This window comes from Podarcis melisellensis (genome assembly GCF_964234715.1).
Source record: "Podarcis melisellensis genome assembly, chromosome: 15".
NCBI classification, from domain to species: domain Eukaryota; kingdom Metazoa; phylum Chordata; class Lepidosauria; order Squamata; family Lacertidae; genus Podarcis; species Podarcis melisellensis.
In genome coordinates, this window is record NC_138532.1 from 4,275,273 (window position 1) to 4,301,725 (window position 26,453).

Here is a 26,453-nt window from a genome sequence, read left to right on the forward strand (position 1 = left end):
GCTTCGTAATATAACCTCAAGTCCGGCAGGGCAAACCCCCCTCTTTCTTTCGCATCTGTTAGTATTTTAAACTTTATTCGGGGCTTTTTGCCCTGCCAGACAAATTTAGATAAATCCCTCTGCCATTTTCCAAAACATTCCACCTTATCCACGATCTGGAGGGACTGAAACAAAAATAGCATTTTCGGCAATACATTCATCTTTATAGCAGCTATTCTGCCCAGCAAGGAAAGTTTTAATCTTGACCATGTTTCCAGATCTCTTTTTATCTCTGACCAACATTTCTCATAGTTGTCCTTAAATAAATTCAAATTTTTGGAGGTCAAGTGCACCCCTAGGTACTTTACTTTTTTAACCACATTTAGTTCTGTTTCTTTTCTGAACTCCTCTATTTCAGTAGTTGTCAAGTTTTTTGCTAAAACTTTAGTTTTTTGTTTATTCAGCTTGAATCCCGCCACCCGACCAAAATCAGAAATTAATTCTAACGCTCTTTTAGTACTAGAGGCTGGCTCCTGTAATGTTAATACCAAGTCGTCTGCAAAAGCTTTCAGTTTATATTGTTTCTCTCCGACCACAATTCCCTGTGTCAACCGGTCATTTCTAATCATGTTCAGTAGCACCTCCAGGACTGAAATAAACAACAGAGGAGATAGAGGGCACCCCTGTCGTGTCCCTTTTTCAATTTTAAACTCCTCTGTCACCACGTTGTTTACTATCAATTTGGCTTTTTGTTCTGAATAAATTGCTTCTATTCCATTTTCAAACCCCCGCCCTACTCCCATCCTTTCCAAATTTTTCTTCATAAACAGCCAAGAAATGTTGTCAAAGGCCTTCTCCGCATCAATAAAAATCAACACCGCTCTTGTGTTTGAATTAATCTGTAAAAACTCCAAAATGTCAATGATGTTTCTTGTATTGTCAAATAAATGCCTACCAGGGAGAAAGCCTGCTTGGTCCTTATGAATCACTTCATTTAAGACTTTCTTAAACCTACTTGCCAAAATGTCTGCAAAAATTTTGTAATCCACATTTAGGAGTGAGATAGGACGGTAGTTTTTAAGTTGAGTTTTTTCAGATTCTAGTTTTGGGATCAACGTGATGAAGGCTTCTTTCCACGTTTCCGGTGCCTTCCTCCCCTCCATAATCTGGTTACAAACTTCCAGCAATGGTTGTGTCAATGAGTCCTTCAGTACCTTATAGTATTTGGAAGTAAGCCCATCAGGTCCCGGAGATTTGCCCAGTTGGAGGTTCTGAATGGCGCATTCAATTTCTTGGGTTGTAATATTACAGTTCAGGGTTGCTCTCATTTCCTGGGGTATTTTTTGTAATCCATTAGTTATAACAAATTGGTCCACCTCTGAGCTTTTTTGTGGCCTTTGAGAATAGAGTTCTTTGAAATATCTCTGAAAGGACCTTCTAATTTCATCGGGTTTCTGAACCATTCTCCCTTCAATCTCTAGATTTGTAACTGTGTTAAGTTTTTGTCTCTTTTTCAGCTGCCAGGCTAACAATTTTCCACATTTGTTTGCAGATTCAAAGGATCTTTGTTTCATTTGTTTAATTTTCCATTCCACCTCTTGATTTATCAGTTTCGAATATTGTGCCTGGAAAAACTTCACTTCTCTCAATACTTCCTTTGATTTAGGCCTGGATCTCAGTTTTCTCTCTCCTTCTCTTATTTTCTCCAAGATCTTCTCCTTCTTTTCATTCCAGAGTCTTTTTTTAATCGTGTTCTGTTGTATTAGAAACCCTCTTATCACTGCTTTGCTTGCGTCCCAGATTATTCTTTTTTCCACATTTGTCTTTAAATTTATTTCGAAATAGTCCTTTAAAACTTTTTGGGCCTTCTTAACAATCTCCTGATCTCTTAACAAGGCGTCATTCATTCTCCATCTGAACGATCCGGTTGTATTTAGTCTCAATTCCATTCTCAAGGCGTTGTGGTCGGAGCAGGTTTTTGGGCAGATTTCCACTTTTCTGGTCTTAGGTGCCAGCCCTCTAGTTATCCATATTTGGTCGATTCGCGTCCATGTCATATGGGCCTCAGAAAAGAAAGATCCTTCTTTCCCTAGAGGGTTCTTGATCCTCCATATGTCGATCAAATCCAAATTGTCAGTCATTTCAAAAAAGGTTTTTGGAAGTCTGCCATCTTTCGTTATATTAGCACTTTGTGACTTATCCATATTCACTGAGGCGACACCGTTCATATCTCCCAACATGATAATGTTGTTATAGTCCAAATAGTCCAGCATAATCTCATGCAGCTTCTTAAAAAATTCCGATTTTCCATCATTTGGGGCGTAGATTCCTAGAATTAAAAACTTTTCTCCTTGTGTCTGGATTTCAATTGCCAAAATTCTGCCCTGTTCGTCTTTAAATACAAATTTTGGGGACAAGTTCTCCTTTGCATAAATCACCACTCCTCTTTTCTTAACTTTATCCGATGAAATAAATTCTTGGCCTAACCTTTTATTGATTAGCACTTTTCTATGGAGTCTTGTCACATGTGTTTCTTGCAGGCAAATAATGTCCAGTTGTTCTTTTTTCAAAATATGAAATACTTTTCTGCGTTTTTCTGGAGAATTCCCGCCATTTATATTCCAACTAAGAAGCTGTAGAGACATCCCGGTTTACTTCTTGGGTATCACAGTTGGGTATCTAATTTGTCGTCCTTTTCCGGAAGCTGTGGTGCCGGGCCGCCTCCAGATGGTATGGATCCTGGTGGTAATCCCGGTGGTGGAGGCCAAGAATCTACGGCTCTCTTTTGGAGGTCCTCCTCGTTGTCGTGTAGGAACTTCTGGTGGTCTTCTGGTGTTTTAATTCTTACCTTCTTTCCTTTATAGGTGAATGACAAACCTTGAGGAAATTCCCACCTATAAGGGATTGCGTTGTATCTTAACAATTTGGCCAAGTCTGTGTATGTGGCTCTAAGGTCCAGCAAATATTTAGGAATGTCTCTATAAATTTCTGCCCTTTTGCCTTCGACTTCCAGGGATTTTTTAAAGTGTTGGCCTAATATCTTGTCTCTTTCCTCTCTTGTTCTCAAACAAACCAAACAGTCTCTGGACTTATCTTTCTTAACCGATCTTCCCAGTCTGAAGGCCGTCACAATCTTGAAATCTTTATCTTCTTCAACCCCCCAAAATTTAGAAAACAGCTCCGTCAAGAATTTCTCTAGGTTGCCCTGTTCCAACTCTGGGACAGCCCTCAGCCTAAGATTACATTCCTTACTTTTCAGTTCCACCATTGACAGGTAGGCTTGCTGTTCTCCTACCTGTCTTTTCAGAGGTCTTACTTCCCCTTTGATCTCTTCCACCTTCTTGCACGCTTGCTCAGCTTTTTGATTGGCTTCCGCAGCTAATTTGTAGTTCTCCGCCGTAGCTCCTTGCAGTTTCTCAATAGCCTGAGTGTGCTGCGAAACCTGATCTGTTAACTTGCTGATAGTAGATGTAGCTCTATCAATTTTAGATGACTGATCGTCCACCTTCTTATTCAAAAGTGCCAATTGTTCCAAAATTTGTTTCAAGACTGGATCAGTTCCTCCAGCTGCCATTTCTTCTGTAGCAGGCGTTTCAACTTCCTCCTCCTGCGCCGTCAACACAGTTGGCACCGAGGATCTACGATGATGAATCAAGGTTGTTTGGACAAGCTGCCCAGCTCTCTTGTCTTTTTTCTTTTCTTTAGCTTCCTCAGCTAAAGCTTCCTTAGCTTTAGCTGCTCTTGTTTTTGCTGGGCCACTCATTCCCCAGCTGCTGTTCAAGGTCAAATAGTCTTTCAATCCATGAGAAAGGCAAGTCCAGAGTATAAACAATTAAACCACAAAAAATCCCAATAAGATACAGTTCCCAGACCACTATGCCTCCGCAAATCCACTAGGGGGGGTTTTCAAAGGAAAGAAAGTTTCTTTTCCACCATCAAAGCTCCTATTTCAACTGAAATCCCCAAGTTCAGAAAGGAGGATTTCAGAAAGTTCTGTTTCAAATTAGTGCCACAAGGTAACGGAGAGGTTTCGATGACAGTATTAAAGCGATAGTGTATCCATCAATGCAACAGTTTATGTTAAGAGAAAAGTTTCAGCAGCCTGACAGTACTCATTTGCAACACTGGCAGTCCAATAACTCGGTTATCCCCTTCAATTCCACATCTCTTCACAATAGGAGGAAGATTCTCTAGCACACTGAACCAAAACATTTATTTCTTCACTCTTTTTCGATTTCTAGAAACACACAGTCTATTAATGCCCCTTCTTACTTCTTTCAAAATCTCTTTTTAACGCTTCAGCCCGCATCGGGTTCTTTGCTTTGCTCCGATTAGCAGGACCGGAAGGCGGACTTCCTGTTACTCGCCTCCCGTTTTCAGCCGAAATAGACAAATTTAAGTTAATCCTTAATCAGTTCTTTGGTACCCCTTACTCACGGGTAGATTGCAGCCAATCTCGATGTTTTTCAAGAAGAAAGGTCGGCGCTCATCAGCAACAGCAGCGCGGCTTCACTTCCGCGAAAAGAGCGATGAACTCACAGCGCCGCTCCCCCGTTCACGATCCGGAGCCTCTTACGAGGTCCCTTCCTCGCTTCTGGGGGGGCTTCTGGCACCCGCCGAGTCCCACGGCCACAGGCTCGCTCTGCCTGCGGTTTATCTGGATGGGTCTCCGCTTCGCCGTAGCGGAGGACCCTTTTTCGCGGAGCCCCTCTTCACTGAGTAAAGAGGACCGCCATTGCCGTTTTGCGCCGCCTCCGGAAGTCTCTACAAAATGATCTTTAAAATGGCTGATCAAAAAGCTTAAACGGTTGCAGAGGGCCTACTAAAGTTATTCAGGCCTAACTGCTAACTGTGGAGTCACTCTGACATGAGACTTAGCATTCATTTTCTCTCTGTAAGATTTCAGTCAGAGTCAGTCTGCCTCAGTTGTGAGCAGGATGTAATCTCAGTCAAACTGTTTGGAACCATGTTGTTTATGAAGAAGTTTATTTTAACTCAGTAAAGCGCTTATTCTTTAAAATTCTGCATTATTAATTTATGCTGCGCGTCAGACTGTTGATGGAGACAATTGCCAGCTCATAATTCCAGTGCTCAAAAGCCTTCAGTGGTTGTCCATATGCTAATTATATATATATATAATTAATTTGCAAGGCCCTTAACAACTTGGGTCCAGGATATCTCAGGGAACACCTGATATCTTATATTAAAGAAAGTCAGTCAGTTAGGATTACCCCCAAAACCCTAAAAACTGTTTTGTGAATTCCCCCCCCCCCCAGCCAGGCCTCAAAGCCTTGCCTCAAGCATTTTTAAAACTGCATTTCCTCTCAGACAAAAAGCATTAGCTAAGTATTCCTCTTGCTGTAACTAAAAGACTGCAACAAAGGTAGGGAACAGAGTCCATTGTTTTCTCAGAGCCTTTGGCCTTGCTTAAAAACCAGATTGCAACTTCCTTTCTGCCCCCGCGGAGCCATGCCAAAGCACGAGAATGAAACATCACTGGAACACTCTGAAACCCCCTTGGTTTCTCAGCCCCTTTCCTGGAAGAGGTCCCAAGACAGGAGCTTTCTGTTCATGCTCAGAGCAACTCATGGGCAGGACTCTTGAAGAAGGAGGACAAAGGGGGAGGGAACTGGAAAGGGATATATACTCTGTGCAATGGCTGTGAAGTTTGTGCTTATTTTGTGACTCTATCACACTTGCTCCTCTGCCCCCCCCCCCATGGCAGAATAAAAGCTCTTTCTCTGGATGTAACCCCTTGGTGTCGTTTGGCTCCTTTCATCCCTGCTCGGGTGCAACGTTTTCCTATCCATTTTAAAGGGCCAAGAAAGGCTACAATATCCCTCCTTGATCACGAAGGTCTTCCAGGGAGCCACTGTTAGTGGTCCCCTGGGGCTCGGGTGGATGACTCTGACCCACCAGGAGCTAGCCGTTCATTCAGTATTGAAGGCCGAATTTTGTGTAACTCCCTTTCAGTTGGGATCAAATAGGCCCTCTCTCTGTTGAACTTCCAGCACTTATTGAGTACTGTTTTTTTAATAAAAAAAAACCCCAGAAGGTTTAAAATATTGAGTTCTGATTTTACATTTTAAATTCATTTTTACCCTTATTGTGTTGGGTTTCCTGTACACCAGTGCTTCATAAGCTATCTGATGTGGTATGCTGCCAACCCCCCCTCTAATGTGCCAAGAACTGGTAGAGCCATTGGGGACCAGTGGCCAATGGCTTGTGGACTGCCACCAGCCCATGGACCACCACTTTGAGTAGCCCTGCTGCAGCCCACTGGGAGATGGCCTTGATTAAGCAGTATACAAACTGTTGAAACATACAAACAAAATAAATAACATCCTCATTTTGACTGTATGGCTTTTAATTGAGAAACTGGCTGAGTTACTAGCATGAATCTCAGTTTGGGCCAAGACACCATTTCCCCCAAACCACCCCCACCTGCCTCACAACTGGTGTGAAATAACCCAATGAATATAAGCAAGCCTATCCAGACATGTAAATTTGATGTATATTTTAGTATGTGGGTGTACTTTATTTAAAAACAACATCCCTGCTGTATATTATTTATAGTTTGAAATTTTAATGGCAGACTTAAGGTATATTTTATATTTTATGTAAGCTGCTGAGAGGTCAGGTGTTGGATATGTGGAAATATGGCTGCCAACTTACTGGCACTGCTGGTGCAACACTCTTCTTTAGCAGCAATCAGAGCACTTGTTTAAATATTGAATTATCTGTTCAGCAGCTTACCACACAGTCAATTATCTCTCATTATAGGCCTTTTGTTTTCAGCCATCATTGTTTGGCTCTTCTTTAATTTCTCTCTGGAGCAATTAGACACTCAGTGTTTTCGAGTTGTGTGGCTGCTGGATTCTTGCCCATCCTGCTTTCTGCGGTGGCCCACAAACATTTAATGGGCAAGACGTTCGCTTCCGCAGATTCCATTGTGCTCCTGATGGCTTTGGAAGGCCACTTGTCCCTTAAGAGCTGCCTTGGTCAAAGGGTAGGCCATTTGGTCAGAAAACTTCAGATTCCATCCGAATGCACACTATCCAACCAGCGCTATTTTTCTAGAAAAGAGATGCCAGAATTCACCATGAATCCCTCCCTTCTTCTCTTATAATAGCAATGGCATCCACCTGAGAGGAGCCAGAACTGAGCTCCAATGAGTTCTGGCTGAAAAAAAGCCCAGAGTCCAAATCAGCCACAAGTTTCCAAATTATCTTCAAGGGAAAGGGCAGCCCCATAGAGCACATTGCAGTAAGGCAGTCAGTTTGTCAAATAAATTGAAACCCATACCATTTTTGACTCTAGATCACTGGTTGGGAACTTCAAGCCTGGGGTCTTAATGTGCCCCTCCAGGACTCTCTGTCTAGGCCTTGGGGTTTTCTGTAGACCTTGCCCCTTTGTAGGCCACACCCCACCCTGACATTATCCCATGCCCTCTTCAAATGCCTTTGCCTTGGTTGAAATATGTCACTGAATTGTCATAATGCCTCTTGATTGCCTTCATTGCTTCATTGGGGATCTGGAACAGAGAGACATAGGTACAGGAACCACTGGCTTGGCATGGCTGGAATGTAGCCTACTGCACAAAGGTAATTCCCTATAAACAGAAAATGGCTGCCCACCTTTTCTCTAATCTAGATAATATGGCCCTCATGATAAATATTTTTGTATGCAATTTTGACTAATATGCTAATTTTGGCAAGCAATTTCCCAAAATGCAATGTTTTTTGCATGTTATTTTTTCTAATATAGTGGTACCTCAGGTTACATACGCTTCAGGTTAAATACGCTTCAGGTTACAGACTCCGCTAACCCAGAAATAGTGCTTCAAGTATGAACTTTGCTTCAGGATGAGAACAAAAATCAGGCTCTGGCGGCACGGCAGCAGCTGGATGCCCCATTAGCTAAAGTGGAGCTTCAGGTTAAGAACAGTTTCAGGTTAAGTACGGACCTCCAGAATGAATTAAGTACTTAACCTGAAGTACCGCTGTACAAGCTTTTACATGCACATGTTACACTAGTATATACATTTTTTTGGTACAGATGACTGCACTGGAAGATTTAGAGAAATGTGTATTTTAAATCATATTTGTGTTTTGGTTTGCATATTTTTTTTTGAAGTGTGAATTAGGTAGGTTCACCTTTAAATGAGAACCAAATCAAATTTCTCTCCTGTCCCCATCTGGAAGGCATTCCTGCTTCATATCATTTTCCTAACCTCCCCGTGCAATAATAACTTTGAGGTGATCCAAGACTCCACAATGCTGTTTAAAGTTCAGAGCTGTTTATACTCTATGCATTCCCAAGAGCATCACCTCCTTCTAGATCTCTCAGCAGGGGCATGTTATTCACAGACATGATGAATATTCAGCATTCGTTCCAAATAATGGTCGCTATACCTTTAAGTCTGGCAACGGCACTCTCAGAATTTCAAATGACACATCAATAGGAAGTAGCTGATTAGAATTCTAAGGATGTGGGCTTCTTTGAAGAGGTAGTTTGGTACTGTAGTGGCTGTCATGTGAATGGGGGAACGGAGATGGAATAGATGTGTTATCCTACACCTCTCCCTGAACCACTGAATGTTTCATCAATAGGGTACCATGCAGGTACCCTACTGGATTACCAAATAGGCAGAGTTGGCATCAACTAAAGGGCCTTTTAGGGGACTCGCGACAATGGATCAAAATAATATTGATTTGATCTTGAAACAAAATTACAAAAGCCTAGTAGGAGACAATTTGCAAGCTGCCTAGGGGCCTCCACAGCGTTTAATCTGGCAGAGGTCCATGGGAAGTCAAGGGGATAGTTGCTCCTCTAAATGAACCATAATTCTCAGGATCACAGATTTCATTTTTAAAAAGCAGACGTTTCTAGCATTTGTAGAATGTGAGACAAAATGGAAGAGCAGAGGGGAGAGCAGCATTGAGCCAAGGTGAATGCCCTACGACTGGGGTCAGCATGGTTTACCTTGCCTGGGCCGGTTCACTCCAGCAGAGATCTCTCCGTGGGTCGGATTGTGCTCACACAGGAACGCATGCTCCTGCAATTTCTGGCATCCGCGCAGACGCGATTTCTGGCATCTGCGCAGAAACGATTTCCAGTGCCATGGAAGTGAGTTCATGCGCCACGCATTGCCGGTTTAGCACAGCTCGCGGGGGCTCGTCGAGTGGGTGGCTCGGTTCGGGGGTGGCTCGGGGGCCTTAGGTTGCCTACCCAGCCCTTCGATATTTAGGCACATCCAGATTGCTTAGATACTCCATAAGCGTTGAGAGATACCTGCTGCAATCATTGACAATAAAAGATGGGGACCTATCCAGATCCATTTGGCGTTCTGTGTCTGTGATACACTGTTTGATGGCTGACTTAGGCTGCTCAAACCCCATTCTGAGCAATTCTTCAAGAGAAAAGCCCAGAGCTAGAATTTAGGTCATAACTGCCTGATAGCATGCAGATTCTTCCCTGAGAACAACGGGAGCAAGCCCAGTAGGAAAAAATGAGAATCTTAGCCAATAGTTGAGTATAGTCATCCATATTCTGGCCTCTTTGCTCAAGAGACCTGCCTCCAGCCTCAAGATGACATTGGTGACACATTTAGGGACCTGAAAGATTGATCTTAGAAATTTGGAAAGGGACCTAGCTGGGCACCATATAAGAGTTGGGCAACAGACTTTACTTCAAATAATCTCAATGCTACTGGTATATAATGGTCTCCTTTAGATCTGAAGAATTTTTGTATATCCATTGAGCTCCTCTGAGCACTGCTAGTAGCATAGTCTCCATGTGCTTTCTTGCTTCCTGAAGCATGAAAGACTATACCCAGGTATTTGGAGCAGGAGACCTGTTCTACTTTATGTCCATCTATAGTCCAGCAGTGTCCCCTGGGTCGTTGTTTTTTAAAGCAGATGCCATAATTTTAGTTTTCTGGTGACTGAGCACTTAGATGGTCTTCTTTGCAGAAAAGAGATAAAGCTCTCAGCACTCTTTTAAGGCCAATGGGACAGGACAGTGATGTCTCTTCCAGCTAGTTTTTGGGGGTGGAAATTATTGTTGCGAAGAAAATCCACCATAGAATTGATACAGAAATTGAACAGAAGTGGAGCCAGTATGCAGCCTTGTTTAACTCCATTTGCAGTTTTGATTGCTCTAGTAAGATGACCCTGAGGAGTATGTTATCTTACTTTTAAGAGAAGTCCCTTCATGCAGCATTCAAATTAGGTACCTAGATAAATCATCTATCAATCAAAGATGCCTCCAATTTTTTTTCCACAAATTGGGTCGGGGTATGGAATCAAATGTGGCTCTAAAGTCTATGAAGGCGGCATATGGGGAAGGTGTTTTACAAGAGAAATATTTCCTAATCAAATGAGGTAAGATGAAGCATTGATCGATAGTGGATCGCCTTTCCCTAAAACCAGGTTGTTCATCTGCTAGAATTTTCTCTTACTCCAACCACTCCAAGAATTTCCTTTGTAAATGTCTTGTATAGAGCTTGCTGATGGTATTAAGTAGACTGATTGGTCTATAATTAGCCGGATCATCATTTGACCCTTTTTTAAAAAATGGAAGCAATGACTGCCAGCCCCCAATTTAATGGGGGCTCATCCATGGAAATCAATGCAAGTAAAGAGAGAGGCTGGTATAGGAGCCCAGAAGTCCAGATTGGTTTTAATAACTTCTGGTGGGATCAAGTGTCCAGAGGAGGGCAACCAAAATGGTCAAAGGCCTGGAAACGATGCCTTATGAGGAACGGCTAAGGGAGCTGGGCATGTTTAGCCTGGAGAAGAGGAGGTTAAGGGGTGATATGATAGCCATGTTCAAATATATAAAAGGATGTCACATAGAGGAGGGAGGAAGGTTGTTTTCTGCTGCTCCAGAGAAGCGGACACAGAGCAATGGACCCAAACTACAAGAAAGAAGATTCCACCTAAACATTAGGAAGAACTTCCTGACAGTAAGAGCTGTGGAATTTGCTGACAGTAAGACAGTGGAATTTGCTGCCAAGGAGTGTGGTGGAGTCTCCTTCTTTGGAGGGCTTTAAGCAGAGGCTTGACAACCATATGTCAGGAGTGCTCTGATGGTGTTTCCTGCTTGGCAGGGGCTTGGACTCAATGGCCCTTGTGGTCTCTTCCAACTCTATGATTCTATGATTCTAAGTCCTCCCTAAGGCCTTCCCAGGTTTTAGTTGGGCTACAAATCTATTGATTTCAGACACAGATACGGGTGGCCATGTTGGAAGATGGTCTATAAGGTGGCAAGGATCTTCTTTTCCAGAGTTATTTTTCCAAGCATATTCATATTAAAATAATTTCTTTGGGCTGCTGGGTTTGAAATCTAATAATAATTTGATTATGATACTGATGAATTCCTAGATGGCTCTTCAATTTCCAGGGTGGTTTACAAATAGAATAATGCATGACAATAGTTGGTAAATAAATATAAAGTCAAAGGCAACAAAAAGTGGTTAAAAGCAGCAGAAAAACAGACCTTAAAAAAGAATTTAAATGCATTGGGGCATAAAATGGCCTTTGTTTGGTACTAAAAGAAAGCAGAGTATAGGTCAGCTCCATGCAAGCCTACATGGGGTGGAGGTGAACTGTCAAAGGCTGAGTATCAGAAGCAAAATGCCCCTCTCATTCCCTGGTTTATTATTTTAGTTATTTTTCATCATTTCATTTTTATCCTGCCTCTCCTCCGAGGGGCTCAAGATGCTGAACATGATTGGTCTCATCCCCAAAACATCCTCATAACAGCTCTGCAAAGTAATCTGAGAAACAGTGACAGGCCCAAGGTTACTCAGTGAACTTTGTGGCATAAGTGGAGATGTTGTTGTTTTAAACTTTTCAAAACTTTATTGTGAAGTTTAAACAACAGCCCAGTCATAAATATGAAATAAACCACCCAGTAATAAACATGGAATAAAATAAAATGTATTTTAAATACTGTACAAAAAACTCCAGGCAGTATCAGTCTGACACTAACCACAACATCACACTGGTTACCACTGGTTGCCATTGACCTTACCTTGGGCGGCAGTGGGGTGGCTCAGGGGAGCACATTGGTAGATGGTGGCAATGCAGGGGCAGATGGATACAGGAGCAGATGTGCCTCCAGGTACCTGGACCCCCAAGGCACATGGTTCTTAATAGCTAAGCACCACACTGAACTGAGTTGGGGAATGGGTTGGGGTCCAACAAAGTTCTTTCAACACCAGCAAGGCATTACCCCAATGGTCAGTTCCAGTTAGTACTCTAATGTTTTCATGCATCCAATAGTGCCTCATTCTTCTAGTTCAATGTCCTGGGAAAATTGGTTTCTTTCCAAGCTGGACCATTCTAGGCTGACACCTAGGCTGGGCTGATGCCACAACAGGCATCATTTCACTTGTAGCCTGACAGGGCAGCAATATTGTCTGAAGCCTCCATATGTCTGCATCGCATTGAATTAATGTGTGACTTCCACTTTCAAATGTGATGCCCTCAAGCAAATAAAAGAAACACAAATACAGTAGTTACTAGTTACTCTTGTTCATCTCCCCTGCTTCATAGCAAATGTTGTTAACTTGCAGTAGTGGTAGCCAACCACCAGAGGGCATAGCCCTTCAATTCATATTGACCATGACTCCATAAACATTTTTTACATGAAGGACTTGTGTTGACTCCAGAAAGTTTGGGGTCAGCTTATTTAAAGTTCCTTCCTGTAAAAAGCCCACTGCCTTGCCTTGTGTAAATTTAGAAACCACACACACACACATACACACGCACGCACACACAAAAGGGCCTGAAGTGCACCCAAGGATAGCTTAACTTCAGTCAGTCATATCATTTTTGTTTTTTCAAAAGATGCATTAAGAATTAAGAATGAAATGTCCTGAATTCAGCTATGATCAAGCCATAGATATTAGTGGTATGAATCCAGGGTCCTACAATAGTTTCTGATCTGGTTTAAGCCATATGGCTAGAAGAAGGATCTTCACAAGCTGGAATGTGTGCAGAGGAGAGCAGCCAAGGTGATCAAGGGTCTGGGTACCAAGCCTTATGAGGAACGGTTGAAGGAGATGTTTATGTTTAGCCTGGAAAAGAGAAGACCTAGAGGAGATATGATAGCCATCTTCAAATATCACAAGGGCTGTCACATGCAAAATGGAGCAAACCTGTTTCTCCTACTCTGGACCAATGACTTGAACCAATGGCTTCAAATTCTAAGGAAGGAGATTCTGACTAAACATTCGGAAAACCTTTCTGACAGGAATAGCTGTTCAACAATGGAACGGTCTCTCTTGGGAGGTTGTGGACTCCCCTTCCTAGGTTTTTCAGCAGAGGTTGAATGGCCGCCTGTCATGGATGCTTTAGCTGGAATTCCTGCAATGCAGGGGGTTGGACTAGATGACCCTTGTGGTCCCAGCTCTACAATTCTGTGATTTTCGGAACCTGTACCCATCTTTTGTTCAAGGAAGGGGATGGCAGAGCTTTGCACTAAGCTGGGGAGGGGTGGTCTGTCCCTCTGGAGTTGTCCCTCTGCCCAGCGCTGCTGGCCTCCATGTGCAAAGTAATGCCAATCACTCTGCCAGGATGTGGCGCCCCCCCTTTTGTCTGCCAGATGTGAGTGTGAATTCAAGGGGGATGAGGTGTTCTGAGGGTGGGGAAGGAAAGGGTCCTGATTCTGTTGCATCCTGAGCCAGCCCCATGGCCATCCCATGGCGGCACTGGGCCCATTCTGCCTCCCCCACGCTTCCCCCGCTAATGTGTGTGCTTAGCAGGGCTGAAGATGCAGCAGTGTTCCTGTTGCTCTGTTAAATCCTGCATGGCAACACCTGGACTTGGGATTATTGTTTATTATTTTTTAATTGCAAATCATTAAAGAAAAAAGAATGAGGGAAAACACACAAAGAGGGTGGGCAAAGACAAATCAGCTCACATTGACAATACATTAGCTCTGTATGCAGATGATTTAATAGTAGACTTGAAACTCTCCTCCGGGATTAGGCCTCACAGAGGCGCATCTGTGGGGGAGGGTTCTTCACAAACACCTGGGAGTCATGTGCTGCATGAGGGGTACCCTCTGATCCACCAATTATCCTCCGCCTACTCCCCAAGGCCAGTGGTGCGGCTGCGGCTGCTGGGGGTTTTAACTGGAGGACCACTGCTTAAGGGTTCTACTGCTCCCTAACTCTCAGCAGAGGGGCAAGTAACAACACCTTCTGGTGAGCCAGTTTGGTGTAGTGGTTAAGAGCGGTGGACTCGTAATCTGGTGAACTGGGTTCGCTTCCCCGCTCCTCCACATGCAGCTGCTGGGTGACCTTGGGCCAGTCACACTTCTCTGAAGTCTCTCAGCCCCACTCACCTCACAGAGTGTTTGTTGTGTGGGAGGAAGGGAAAGGAGAATGTTAGCCGCTTTGAGACTCCTTAAGGGGAGTGAAAGGCGGGATATCAAATCCAAACTCTTCTTCTTCTTCTGGCCATGTGGCCACCACCCCTTTTTCTGACCACGTGCAGGAATCAGGAAGGGTAACTACTCTATTCTTATGGCCTAATTGCCTTGGCTTAATGAATCCTGGCCCTGTGCTAAGGGCATACTGTGTTGGAGGCAAGCATGCATGATGGGTCATATGAAATTTAATTTAGATGGGTTGATATATGGATTTAGGTTCATCAGTTTGCCTTAGAAAGCATCTATAAGTTACTATGTTAAGCTATTATGTTAAAAAAAGAAGCAAGCCTGTCCTGTAACTTAGAGTTAATAAGGTGCTCAAAGACGGGGTTTTTAACATCCCACCTGGCAGTGGAGTCCTTTGCTGCCCTTTCTCTAAATGCTTCGTCGTATTCTAGGGCCACAACTTCACCAGCCATTGATTTAGTGTTTAAGATAATCTGCTGGTAGTTGAACAAATGCCAGCCCTGGTTGGGGCAAACTGCTGAGACCACACCAGCATAAACTGAAAATGCCTCCATATATTTAGAAAAAATGCACCCAAGTTGTGACTTTTTTCTTGTCCTTTCTGCGCTGCTCATTAGGTGCTGACTTAGAGCTACGGGCAGCGGATGGGAGCATGAGAGTGAATTGATTGATGTATTCCCCATTTAGGATATGTTCCCATATTTTTCTACAGAGATTGAAACCAGGGGGCTGGTCAGTATCAAATAACACTGGAGTCTGATCAGCATTACAGATTTGAGAAAGTGAGTATGAAGTTTCCTGTCACATGCGCAAAACAAATCTATGAAAGCTTTCAAGCTTGTCAGGGAAATCAGGGGGCAACTTTTGGCATATTGTGGTTCTCCTTGCATTAAACTGAGTTGTGGGAACGTTGTGTGTGCATGCTGCCTCCTGCGCCTTCGTTTGCAACATCTCATACGATACACTGCAGCCGTTGTTTCACATTTCATTCACATACCCAAACAGTTTCATTGATTTGTGGAAACCTGCCAGTTTTAGAACCTCTAAACACATGTCTAGAAAGGTTTATGTTTTTTAGCTTGTCTTTCACTTCCTGCCAGTCTCACACCAACATTTCACTCACTGAAAACTGCCTTCATGCAGCTCTGTTTCCATGCTGTTCAGCAAAACTGATCACTTCCAGCTTGAAGCACACAGAGTACTTTTTATATTTACCCATAATCACAAAGAAAGCGGAATCAGAATCAGAATGCTGGTTCTGTAAGAATGAGAAAGAAATGCTTCACACGTTAATGTGTCAGGGTGCAGTTTAGCTATTGCAGGAAGATACAAGTCTCACATGCTTTGCTTGTGAGATCCAAGTCTCTTGTGCCTCATTCATGGCAGCTTGGCCTGCCCACCAGCTCCCCTTGAGCCTTTGGCCGGCACTGAGAATGTGTGATGAGAATGCCATGTGACTATTATGCAGTGAATACTTTGGGACCGATTTTAGGGACTGAAAAAAGAGGTGCGACTATTATGCAGTGAAATACAGCAAAATAAATTTAAACAGGTTGATCATGGAAATCTCCAGGGAATTGGAAAGATGGGCATCACTCAAACTTACTATTTGGGGTAAGGTCAATATGCTTACCCCTTCACGGATCACTGCCTTGTCGTGGCGAAGGCGCTTGAATAGCTATGTGCTTTGCCGTGCAGGGCCACCCAAAACGGACAGGTCATAGCCGAGAGTTTAGACTAAATGTGATCCACCTGGAGAAGGAACTGGCAAACCACTCCAGTATTTTGCCAAGAAAACTCCATGGACATAAAAAAAGGGGAAGCTTTGAGAAGAAAGTGAGAGTTTCCAAGGCATGCTCTGGTACATGGGGTCACGGAGAGTCAAACACGACTAAGACGACTAAACAAGAACAGCAATATGCTTCAGATAAAATTTCTGCCACAAACAATATTTATGCTACATGGTATTTGTCTATGTATTCTCCAGCTGTGTTCTCAAAAGATCAGTGTGATATATTTCGAAAATTTGTGTCGGGTAATTCTTCATCTCATTTATCTACCAAATGCAGTTGTCTATACAGGAAGGAGGATTTAACTTACCAGGCAAGGGACCTTATCATAAGGGGTATCTGTTAGCACAGGACTGGGGGACCCTTTCTGGTCTTAATTTGCCCCACCCCATCACACCTTCAAAAGATGGGAGTCAGCAACATCAACCACATGGGCTCCCTCAGCCCTAAGGCAACAGTTTCTCTTAGTAAACAATTCAAACAGCTGAGGTGGGGAAATGGATAGGAAAATTGTATAGGATATTTGGAAAAGCTTTCCTAATAAAAATAATATTGGCATATTCATCCTGGCCATCTTCTCTCAGTTTCTCATTTTTCCAGTCTTTAGGTCATCAGTCAGCGCTGGCTTTTTTCTTCCTGCCTGTTCTTTCCCACTTTGTCTTGTGTCCATTAGATTATGAGTCTGTGGAGAGGAACTGTCTTAGAGTTGATTTTATCTCTAATGTACGAATTGCCCTTAGACATTGTAAAGCCCTTTATGTGAATAGTAGCAGTAGCAGTAGATTCCCTTCTTTTCTAAAGCCATTTTAAAACTTCTAATGAAAGAAGGGTTCCACAGTTGGAAAAAGTCTATATTTTTGCTTCTTTATGACTTGTCTCCAGATAAACTTTGGAAAGCTTATATTTTAATTTCTATGAATAAGAAAAAGGATCAGCTGTTCTGTATCATAACTTTTTTTTTAAAAAATCAACTCTTTCAGAGCTATTGTAGGCAGGATAAACAATTGGAGGCAAAGCACACAGGAACAGATTAGCTGTCCTGTAAATCCACTACTTCTCACCTTGTTGTCTGATACAGCCAAACTCATGTTGAAAGCAACATTTCTAATCTGAACACAACAGTGAATGCATGTACAGTGCAAGGTAACTAGGAAGTTAAGTTCTACCTCTGCTCAGTGTGACTATGGCTTCATCTACACTATATTTTTAAAGCACTATGATACCACTTTAAACACTCATGGTTCTCCCCAAATAACCCCTCACAGAGCTACAAATTTCAGTATCTAGCAAGAGTGTTTTATACAGTGCTGATTGCAAATCAAATAAGGCTTTGCCTGTTGTGATTATGTCTTTAATATAATTTATAACCTACAAAGAAGTCACAGCAAGAGGGAGGTCACAGTAACATCCTTCTTCCTCGTTCTTTTCTGAAAAAAGAAAAGAAAAAGAAAAGAAGAGCATAGCACTGCTGGAGGATGAGGAAATGAGTGAGCAACTGGCAGTGCTGGGAGCCGTCTAGTGGTGGCCTCGCCACATGCTGCTGTAGCAGCTGTTGGAACCCTTTGCTGCAACAGTCACCCGGAGGCTTCTGACCATATGGAGAGTTTCCATGCATTTCTGTGCAACAACCCATCCAGATTTCAAACAGAAAGTGTGTGACAACACATTCATTTGCCCATGGCCTTTGATGCACAAATCTCAATGCATCCCAGTAGCTGTGTTTGGCAACCTATTATCGTTTTGATGATAACCCTCCAGAATGATTGTCAAGAAGTTGGAAGGCTGCAGTAAATGAATTCTGAGTTGCAGTTTGACTTGGTAGGTACCAGTCTGGGAAGGGATCGGGGACCTTTTCTGACCTTCTGGACTATATGTGAGTGGTGGTGGGGACAGATGCAAAAGTAGGAGGAGCAACTGATATGACTCCTACTTCTGTACAGTGAGCTAGTTTCTTCACAGTCATCGCCATCATCCTGTTACACATATTCATTTTGCAACAAATGAAAATTTTGGGCAAATTATTGGGCCATTGTTTGGTCCAATTTTTCATTGGGTACAAAAACAAATGCACACCCCTTTCAGTTGTGCTGTTCTTTCTTGGGATGATGTCTGCAGTCTTCCGGTCCGTTTTGTTCATTCCACTTGGCTTGGTCCACTGGCTCTAAAAATAGGTCAAAATACAAAACAACCCCTTGAATTAAGGAGAGGAACATCTCAAGATAATATTAGCACTTCTCCGAGTTTGGAAGTGAAGTCTGATGCCCAGTGTTAAGGAATGAGAACTCCTATTTTGAGAACAGTAGTTTGGCCTCATGCCTGGTCTGTGGGTTTGATTTAGAAATAAGGAAAAGTCCAGATGCCACAGCAGTATATCTCTGCACTTCCTGGGCTGGAATTTATTCATATGATACTTTGCCTGTCTTCTCTTGCCTATGAAAGCTCATTCCCAAGCCAGATACGTAAGTCCTGAAGGAGCAGGGATGGGCAAATCTGAATTTCTCAGTTTCTCAGTTTCTCAGTCTTAAATCCAGTTCTTTTCATTTCCAGATCAGGTTGCATTTCCTCCCCCCAAAATTTCTCCTAAAATTCACCAGCATTTTAGTGTGGTTTTCTCCTAACATACACATTTTTGCAAAGTATTTTCCCTCTTTAAATGCATTTGTGTGTGTTATTTTCACCAATATATGCCTTTTTATACTCATTTTTATCTTAGTGTACACATTTCTGTACATATTACTTGGCTGGAGAACTGCATTGCAAAATTTAGAGAAGTATGAATTTTGAACAATCACTGCATTTCAGTTCACATATTGTTTCAGAAAATGTGAATTAGGTAGAGTCACTTTTCAGATCGAGGGAGCCAGTGTTTGTCCACAGACAGCTTTCCAAGTCAGGTGGGCAGCATGACTAAACCATTACTGTAACACGGAGGACCATGATGAGTGCCAGAATGCACGGAAACACTGTTTACCTTCCCGCTGCAATGGTACCTGTTTATCTACTCACACTGGTATGCTTTCAAAGTGCTAGGTTGGCAGAAGCTGGGACAGAGCAACAGGAGCTCACCCCGTCATGCAGATTCAAACTGCCAAACTTCCAAACTGGCATCATCAGTTTAGATCACAGCACCACCCACATCCCATGTATCATGCTATGCAAGCCTTGATGATCAGCTGATCCTTGGGGCTTGTATAGTGTCATGCAGCTGATAAGTGGGCAACCCCACCCACCTGTCTTGACGACCCTCAGCAGCTGCAGGGAGATGAGGATCTGGCCTGCCAGTCAGATCCAGTTCCCTCACCCCTATTTAACAGAGATAGAAAACTCAAATCAGGTACCCTAAGACTCACCTAGATTGTGCAAAAGCTTTTTCAGGCATTCATCTCAGATAGGCTGGTGTCAAAACAAGAGTATGCACACAAGGATCCTGTGAATATTTATTGAGGCTGAAAAGAAATACAGGCTCAGCAGCAGGTAATGAGTCCCAGCAGCTGCTACACTCAGGCAAGCTGACAGAAAAGGTGAGGCCAGCCAGACTAGAAGCTGTGGTCCTAGTTTAAGTAGTCCAACATCAGGACAAGTAGTTTAGAACTGCATGGAAGCAATGGAGTTGTCTCAAAGGGTGGGCACCTCCACCTCCACATTACAGATTATAAACAGGGGCAGCCCATCCTGTTTTGCTACCTGAAGCAAAATAGCAAGATGCTAACCTGTGCCTACGCCCCTTGTCCCCTCCTTTGAAGCCTTGCTTACTGGGGTTGTATGACTGCAGCTTCCATGTTCCAATGAAACCATGCAAGAGCCCTGAGAGATCAGGCGGAGGCCTCTGCGCCATCTTGTGGGGCTCTTGCACAATCTCCCAGGGTTCTTTCTTGCAAGATTTTGTCAGAATCTGAAAGCCACTGCAGCTACTTCTCTTCACTTTTTTGGTGCTGCTGCTGCCTGTGCAGGAGGCTCTTGAATTCCACCACCTGAGGTGCCTATCTCCGTCTGCCTCATGGATGGGCTGGCCCTGGCTATAAAGATGGACAAGGTGAGCTCACTCATGAGACTCTTATGCAATGCAAGACTGTTGATCACGCAGACATGCACTGCATCAGGAAGGATTTGTGTGTTTCTAGATATGTCGCTGGTCCTGGGTCCCCTTCTGACTCTGGTTCCACCCCTAGAGTTTGGCTGATTTCCTCTGTTATGTACTGAGTTGAATAGGATCCAAAAGGCAGCAGTCTGATTGGTCCTAGAACAATAGGATTCAGAATGCAGAAGTCTGATTGGTCCTAGAACAATAGGGTCCAGAATGCAGCAGTCTGATTGGTCCTAGAACAATGCAGCAGTATGATTGGTCTACAGGAGCCACCCAATCCAGCTCCAGGTGGAAGTGAAGCCACAACCTGATTGGCCTACAGGGAAACCCCAGAATTAGCCAATCACGTGTAGCCTATTGTGTAAATAATGTATATAACGAAGATATTTTGGGGGAACTTTCATTCCTCACTACTGTGAGCTGAATAAAGAGCATGAAATCCACACTCGATTCCAAGTATATTTCACCCTCCCAGAATTGCTCTTTTCCCCAAGAGGGAAGAGGGGAGATGGGAGTCCTGCTTCCCCAGCCGGGGCAGCTCTACCCTTGGAGAGGGAAAGACCCGCTTCCTCCAGACTCTCTTCCCCCACTCTCAGCCCCACCCCATGTCATCCTGTTTGCCCTTCCCTACACTCCTGATCCTGGGGATGCCTTGGAGCTACATGGGCAAATACATTGGTGATGAGCTACAAGGCAGCTTTTGACTTTCTATTTCTATACTCAGAATGGGTGACACTTTCAATTTTGGTTCTCTCAGATTCTCATTTTTCCACTCTTAAATTCCATTCATATTTTTTGGGCAACTTGTGCATTTTTTAGGCAACTTGTGCATCTTTATATGCAATTTTGCTTACAAAAAAATTCCTTCCAGTAGCACCTTAAAGACCAACTAAGTTAGTTCTTGGTATGAGCTTTCGTGTGCATGCACACTTCTTCAGATACACAGTGTGCATGCACACGAAAGCTCATACCAAGAACTAACTTAGTTGGTCTTTAAGGTGCTACTGGAAGGAATTTTTTTTGTTTTGACTATGGCAGACCAACATGGCTACCTATCTGTAACTGGAATTTTGCTTACGTTACATATTTTTGTAAAGCAGGAAATACTATTGTACTTTTTAAAAAACAAAACAAAAACTAACCTATGCATTGTCATGTACACTCTAATATGTGCATATTTGTACACATTACTTGGCTGGAGAACTGCATTGAAAAATGTGGAGAGGTGCAAATAGTGAAGAATGACAAGTTATCACTTCACACAGAGTTCCAGAGAAAGTGCATTTGCTAGCTTCATCTTTAATAGTGAACTTATTCTGATTTTTTGCCCATCCTAACTCCATACCAGATGCTCCAACTGTCCCTGATTTCTGGTACCTGCCTCTGGTAAATTACTTTCCACTTGTATGACACTTTTCTGTGTAAATATTTGCCCAAAGCCACAACGCAACACACTAAATGCAAATCAATATAGCATTACAATAACAGCCCAATGCTAGATCATTTCAAAACTTTATATGACAATCCAAATAATTCCTTTTTATAACATAAACATTTTAACATTTTAAATGATTATAAAGTAAGCTGTTATTAAAATGTACCGGTTAATGTCAAGCAAATATAATAAGCATTCCAAGTACAATCATTTTAACAATAACAGGAACAGGAACTCACTCCATCACAGTACTGTACAAAATACTAATACAACAAAGAGAGTGGGCTCCTCACTCCTCCCAAAAGGAATAATGCAAAGGGAAAATGCCCTTAGCTCTATGGCTTATTTTGTCCATAGAATGCCTTGTGGCTGTTATTATTATTTTTTAAGAAATGTGAGTGGTTAGATCTGTCATTCTTCAGAATCTCTAAAAGTGAATAAATCTCTTAGGGGCAGAGAGTTGCCACCTCTCTTCCACATCACGCTGCTGGCGTCATTGTTGCTGGGGGAACTGTGCCTTGTGGGGCAGCCCCAAGCCAGTCAGCACCAAGAGGGGGTGTGGTTGCAGGAGATTTAACTACGGCACGACTGGCAGCACCCTCTCACTCGCCCTAACGCCAGATCACCCCACCCACCCACCCTCTTTTCATGCTTTGCTCAGATATGACCTTGCTATGGACAATTGTGGGTCACTATATTGTTGTGGCCAGGTAGGAATTTTTCCACTTGGCAAATTGGCACCGGCCATTTGGTTTTCACCTACCTGGTAGCAATCGTCACAACTTTGTGTGAGGTTAGGCATTGGGTAAGCCTTTGTTTGGATGGAGGGAAGGTTGCAGACTTCACCTGCCCCTCCTCAGGAAGGGTATACTGTTAAAGGGATCTGGGGTGTGAATCCTGTCCGATGCCTGGACGTGGGCTAGGACCATGTCACAGCCTATGCGGGGACCCCTTGGGTGCCCCTAATTGATGTAAGTCATAGGGTGCTCCCTATCAGTTGTTTACCCTTAGATAGACTCTCTGCAGATGGACAGGAGTCAAGATATAGCTTGGTCTCACCCCAATGCCTAAGCCAAACAGCTCACATCTGTAACCAATAAGGTTGTGGCCTATTTGAACCCATAAACCAAAATACTTTGTGTCTGGGTGTTTATTCTTCTCCTGGGAACTTTGGAGCATGGAGGCCTTGGCATGCAAATGACAATTGTTCACATTTTTTTTAACAGAGTAACCGACTGTTTTAATACTACACTGTTTTTTAACAGAGTAACCGATTAGTTTTAATACTAGGAAGAGGTTGTACTCCGGGGAAAGTTTAACTATTCTTCTTATGTTATGATTCACATTGAATGTACTGTATATGCATTCTGTTGGCTCTGACCTTGCCATTTGCTAAGGAGAGCTTTCATCTAAATTTAGGTTGGCCGGTTGTTAGCTGTAAAGGAAGGTATTCAGAACCCTAGGGATAAAAGTAATGATGCATTAATTTCAGTGGCCAGAAGAACATTGAATATGATCCTCCATTATTTAAGACATGACAGCCAACTTGGAAAATAGTGTTTGGCAACTACAGCCAAAGCCCTGGGAATTTTGATGTGGGATTACTAATCATAAAGTGCCCCAAACTACAGCAGATAGAACAATATTATCCAGAATGTACTGTTACCTACTGTTGTAGGTGTGTTTGCAATATTTATGGCACACTGTTCAATTTTAAACTCCCCAGGGACTAGTCATAAAAACAGACAATTAAGACCTTACTTATAAACAACAAAATCCTGAGTGTTTCTATAAATTGTTTCAACATTGTATTTTTAAATTGTTCTAAGTTACCTTATAGTAAAGGGCAGGCAAAAAAAATTCTAATTCTAATCACCATGATCACCACCTTCATCATCTTGACAATGCAGCATCACCCGCCGCCCACTCTTCTTCACTGAAACTGCAGGAGGAACAATCAAGAACAATTCGTCCCCAAGAGAGAGCCCAGGAGAGCAGTGTAGCCTTATAGTTAGATGCAATCATATGCTGGGGGGAAAAGAAATAAATTTATAGAGCAAAGTGACCATTTCTGTTGTTGCCCAGTAGGGGTCAGGGATGATAGGACTTATGGTCTCACTCAGCACAGTGCAGATGGCAGTGCTTCTGGGAGGTGGGGTGGGGGAACAGCAGCAGAGGTGTCAAGTTGCCCCCAAGACTGGGGGTGGCAGCTGGTGTGCGTCATGCGTGTCATGTTAGTATGACATCACATGCATCTTGCATCATGCATGTGTGATGACATACGTGTTCCAAAGGAGGCCGAGTGCTCTGGAGGAGCTGGCCACTGGACCTGCAATGTGCAATGTGCACACCCCAAGATTGAGGGAGCTCACCCCCCTTAAAACAAATATTGAGGGGGTCTTAGGTACCTTTGGCCCCCTGGAGTTGGCACACCTGGGCAGCAGTATAGAAGTGCAAACCTCCTGCCCAACATTTACCCTTCCCCCTCCCTGGAATGACTTTGCCTTGTTGGGTGTAGCAGCCTGTCTCCAAGGGCTCCCAGCCAGTTGCCTCTGGGAGGCTCACAAGCTATACTTTTCCTCAGTTGTCCACCAGCTACTGGTATTCGAAGGTCTGTACATACTACATATTTAGCAATTGTGATGACTATCTGTTGGGATACATATCTGATGAAGAAAGGGTGTGGATCAGGTGTAGAGCACCTGCTTTTCATGCAGAAGGTCTCAGGTTCAATTCCTGGCCTTTCCAGGTCAGGCTGGGAGATACCCCACCTGATACTACGTGCAGCCAAGGCCAGACAAGACTGACATTACTGAGGGAGCTGGACCAGGAGCTACGTGGTTGTTAGCCTTGAGGGATATGTTCGAAGTCCACTGCTGGAGGCAGCGATGCTTCTGTATGCGAGCTGCTGGAAACCACAGAAGGGAGAGTGCTGTTGAACTCAAATCCTGCTTTTAGGACTTTCAAGAGACAATTGTGGGAATAGATGGGCCACTGGATGGATTCAGCAGCATCTTTTTATGATATGATCAAAGGCCTGACAAATAAGGCAATAATGGTCCATACATGTCAGTAAACCCAGCAGATTGAAGTAAATAAAATTGCTTGAGGGTTCCCCCCTCCCCTCATAATTACGTATCAGCTCAAATACATACACATATTCTGAAAGTGCTGTATCATGGAGTGCTTACTCTTTGTTCCTGCTACTTACAAGAGGCAGGTCATTCATCTCAACAATTTTCTCCTATTTCTTTCACTGTCAAGGTAAAGGCTATGGACTTCTGTGAAGATAATCCAGCGGGATGTTAGAGGTGAATCATCTCTCAAACAGAGGATTAAAGAACACAGTTTAGATGACTGCAACAAGATACACCTATTCTAGCCCAGCTCTTTAATTTTCCTCCAATGCTATCAGCTGGGTCTGGCAGCCATTATATAAATTTTCCTGCAATGCCCCTGATGCAGCAACATCTGGGGCACTGTGGGAATTTAAAACGGTAGCTCTGAAGACTGATCGGAGCATTGCTGCTGCCCACCAGTGCTGTGAGGCAATCTCTCTGTGGCTCACCGGAGGGCCCTTCAAACCTTCCAAGACAAAGTATGATGCAATTACTTGCCCTGCATACTTTTAAAAATCTTTTTTATTTATAAATTTTTCAAAATACAAACATAACAGATATAAAAAAGAAAGAAAAAGAAAAAATACAGATAATTGACTTTCCACCCATCCTTCCAGGGTTTCCTTAAATTAACAGTTACTGCTACATGTTCTATTTTAACACAATCCTGCTTGTCTCTGTATTTACTTCCATACAATTTTAAAGTGCTGAGCTTGTTCCAAACTGACTAGTGTCTTAACACTTTTACAATAGTTTTTCAAATAATCTACAAATGGTTTCCAATCCTCTTTAAATATGGTCTCTTCTTCTTCTCTAATTTTATTTGTTAGATTTGCTAATTCTGCATACTCCATCAATTTCATGTGCTCTTCTTCCTTTGCAGGTACAGCATTTTCACACCATCTTTGGACGTATAACATTCTTGCAGTGGTGGTCTCATACAAGAATAGATTCATTTCTTTAATGGCTACATCTGGACCTGTTATACCCAAAAGAAAAACCTTGGGCTTCTTAGGAATACCTGTTTTAAATATATTTTTCATTATAAATCTTTTCCCAATATTCCTTAACTACTCTACAGGTCCACCACATAGGATAAAAAGTTCCCTCTTTACATTTTCAACATTTACTTGAGTCTGACTTATACATTGTTGCTAATTTACTTGGTGTCAGGTAACATCTATAGATCATTTTCATGTAATTTTTTTCAGATTGTAACAGGCTGTTAATTTCAACCCTGATGTCATTCTCTCCCATATTTCTAAGTCATTTTTAAACTTCTTTCCATAGTTATCTTGAAATATATTGGGGTTCTTAGTTGTCAGCCGCAATCCTAAATACTTCATCTTTTTATCCACCTTCCATCCACTCAATAATTCTAAATCCTTTTTCATCTACACATCCATGTTTTTAACCAACATCTTGGTTTTCAATTTATTTATCTTAAATCCTGCTGTTAAATTATTCATTTCTTCAATCACTTTGTGTATGCTACTCCCTGGTTCCTCTAATGTAAGAACAACGTCATCTGCAAATGCCTTCAATTTATATGTTTAACATCCTACTTTCACACCTTTCATATCTGCCCTGCATACTGTTAACTCTCATGCTGCTGCAAGAATGCTTCCTTCCAG

The 26,453-nt window shown here is 42.8% G+C and overlaps 1 protein-coding gene and 1 long non-coding RNA gene across 2 annotated transcripts in view; one reads left to right on the forward strand and one right to left on the reverse strand.

The window, feature by feature from the left end:
- LOC309358198 (claudin-34-like) overlaps window positions 1-7,399 on the reverse strand; it is a 100,792-nt gene extending 93,393 nt beyond the window's left edge. The window contains exon 1 of the mRNA XM_081891133.1: window positions 7,285-7,399. The gene's annotated coding sequence lies outside the window, so the exon portion shown is untranslated. The remainder of the gene's footprint in view (window positions 1-7,284) is intronic.
- Window positions 7,400-7,498: 99 nt separating this feature from the next.
- On the forward strand, window positions 7,499-25,460 carry LOC309358295. Its single transcript, XR_014163423.1, has 3 exons — window positions 7,499-7,583; window positions 15,104-15,173; window positions 24,965-25,460. It is a non-coding gene; the product is annotated as an uncharacterized lncRNA (long non-coding RNA).
- Window positions 25,461-26,453: the final 993 nt, after the last annotated feature.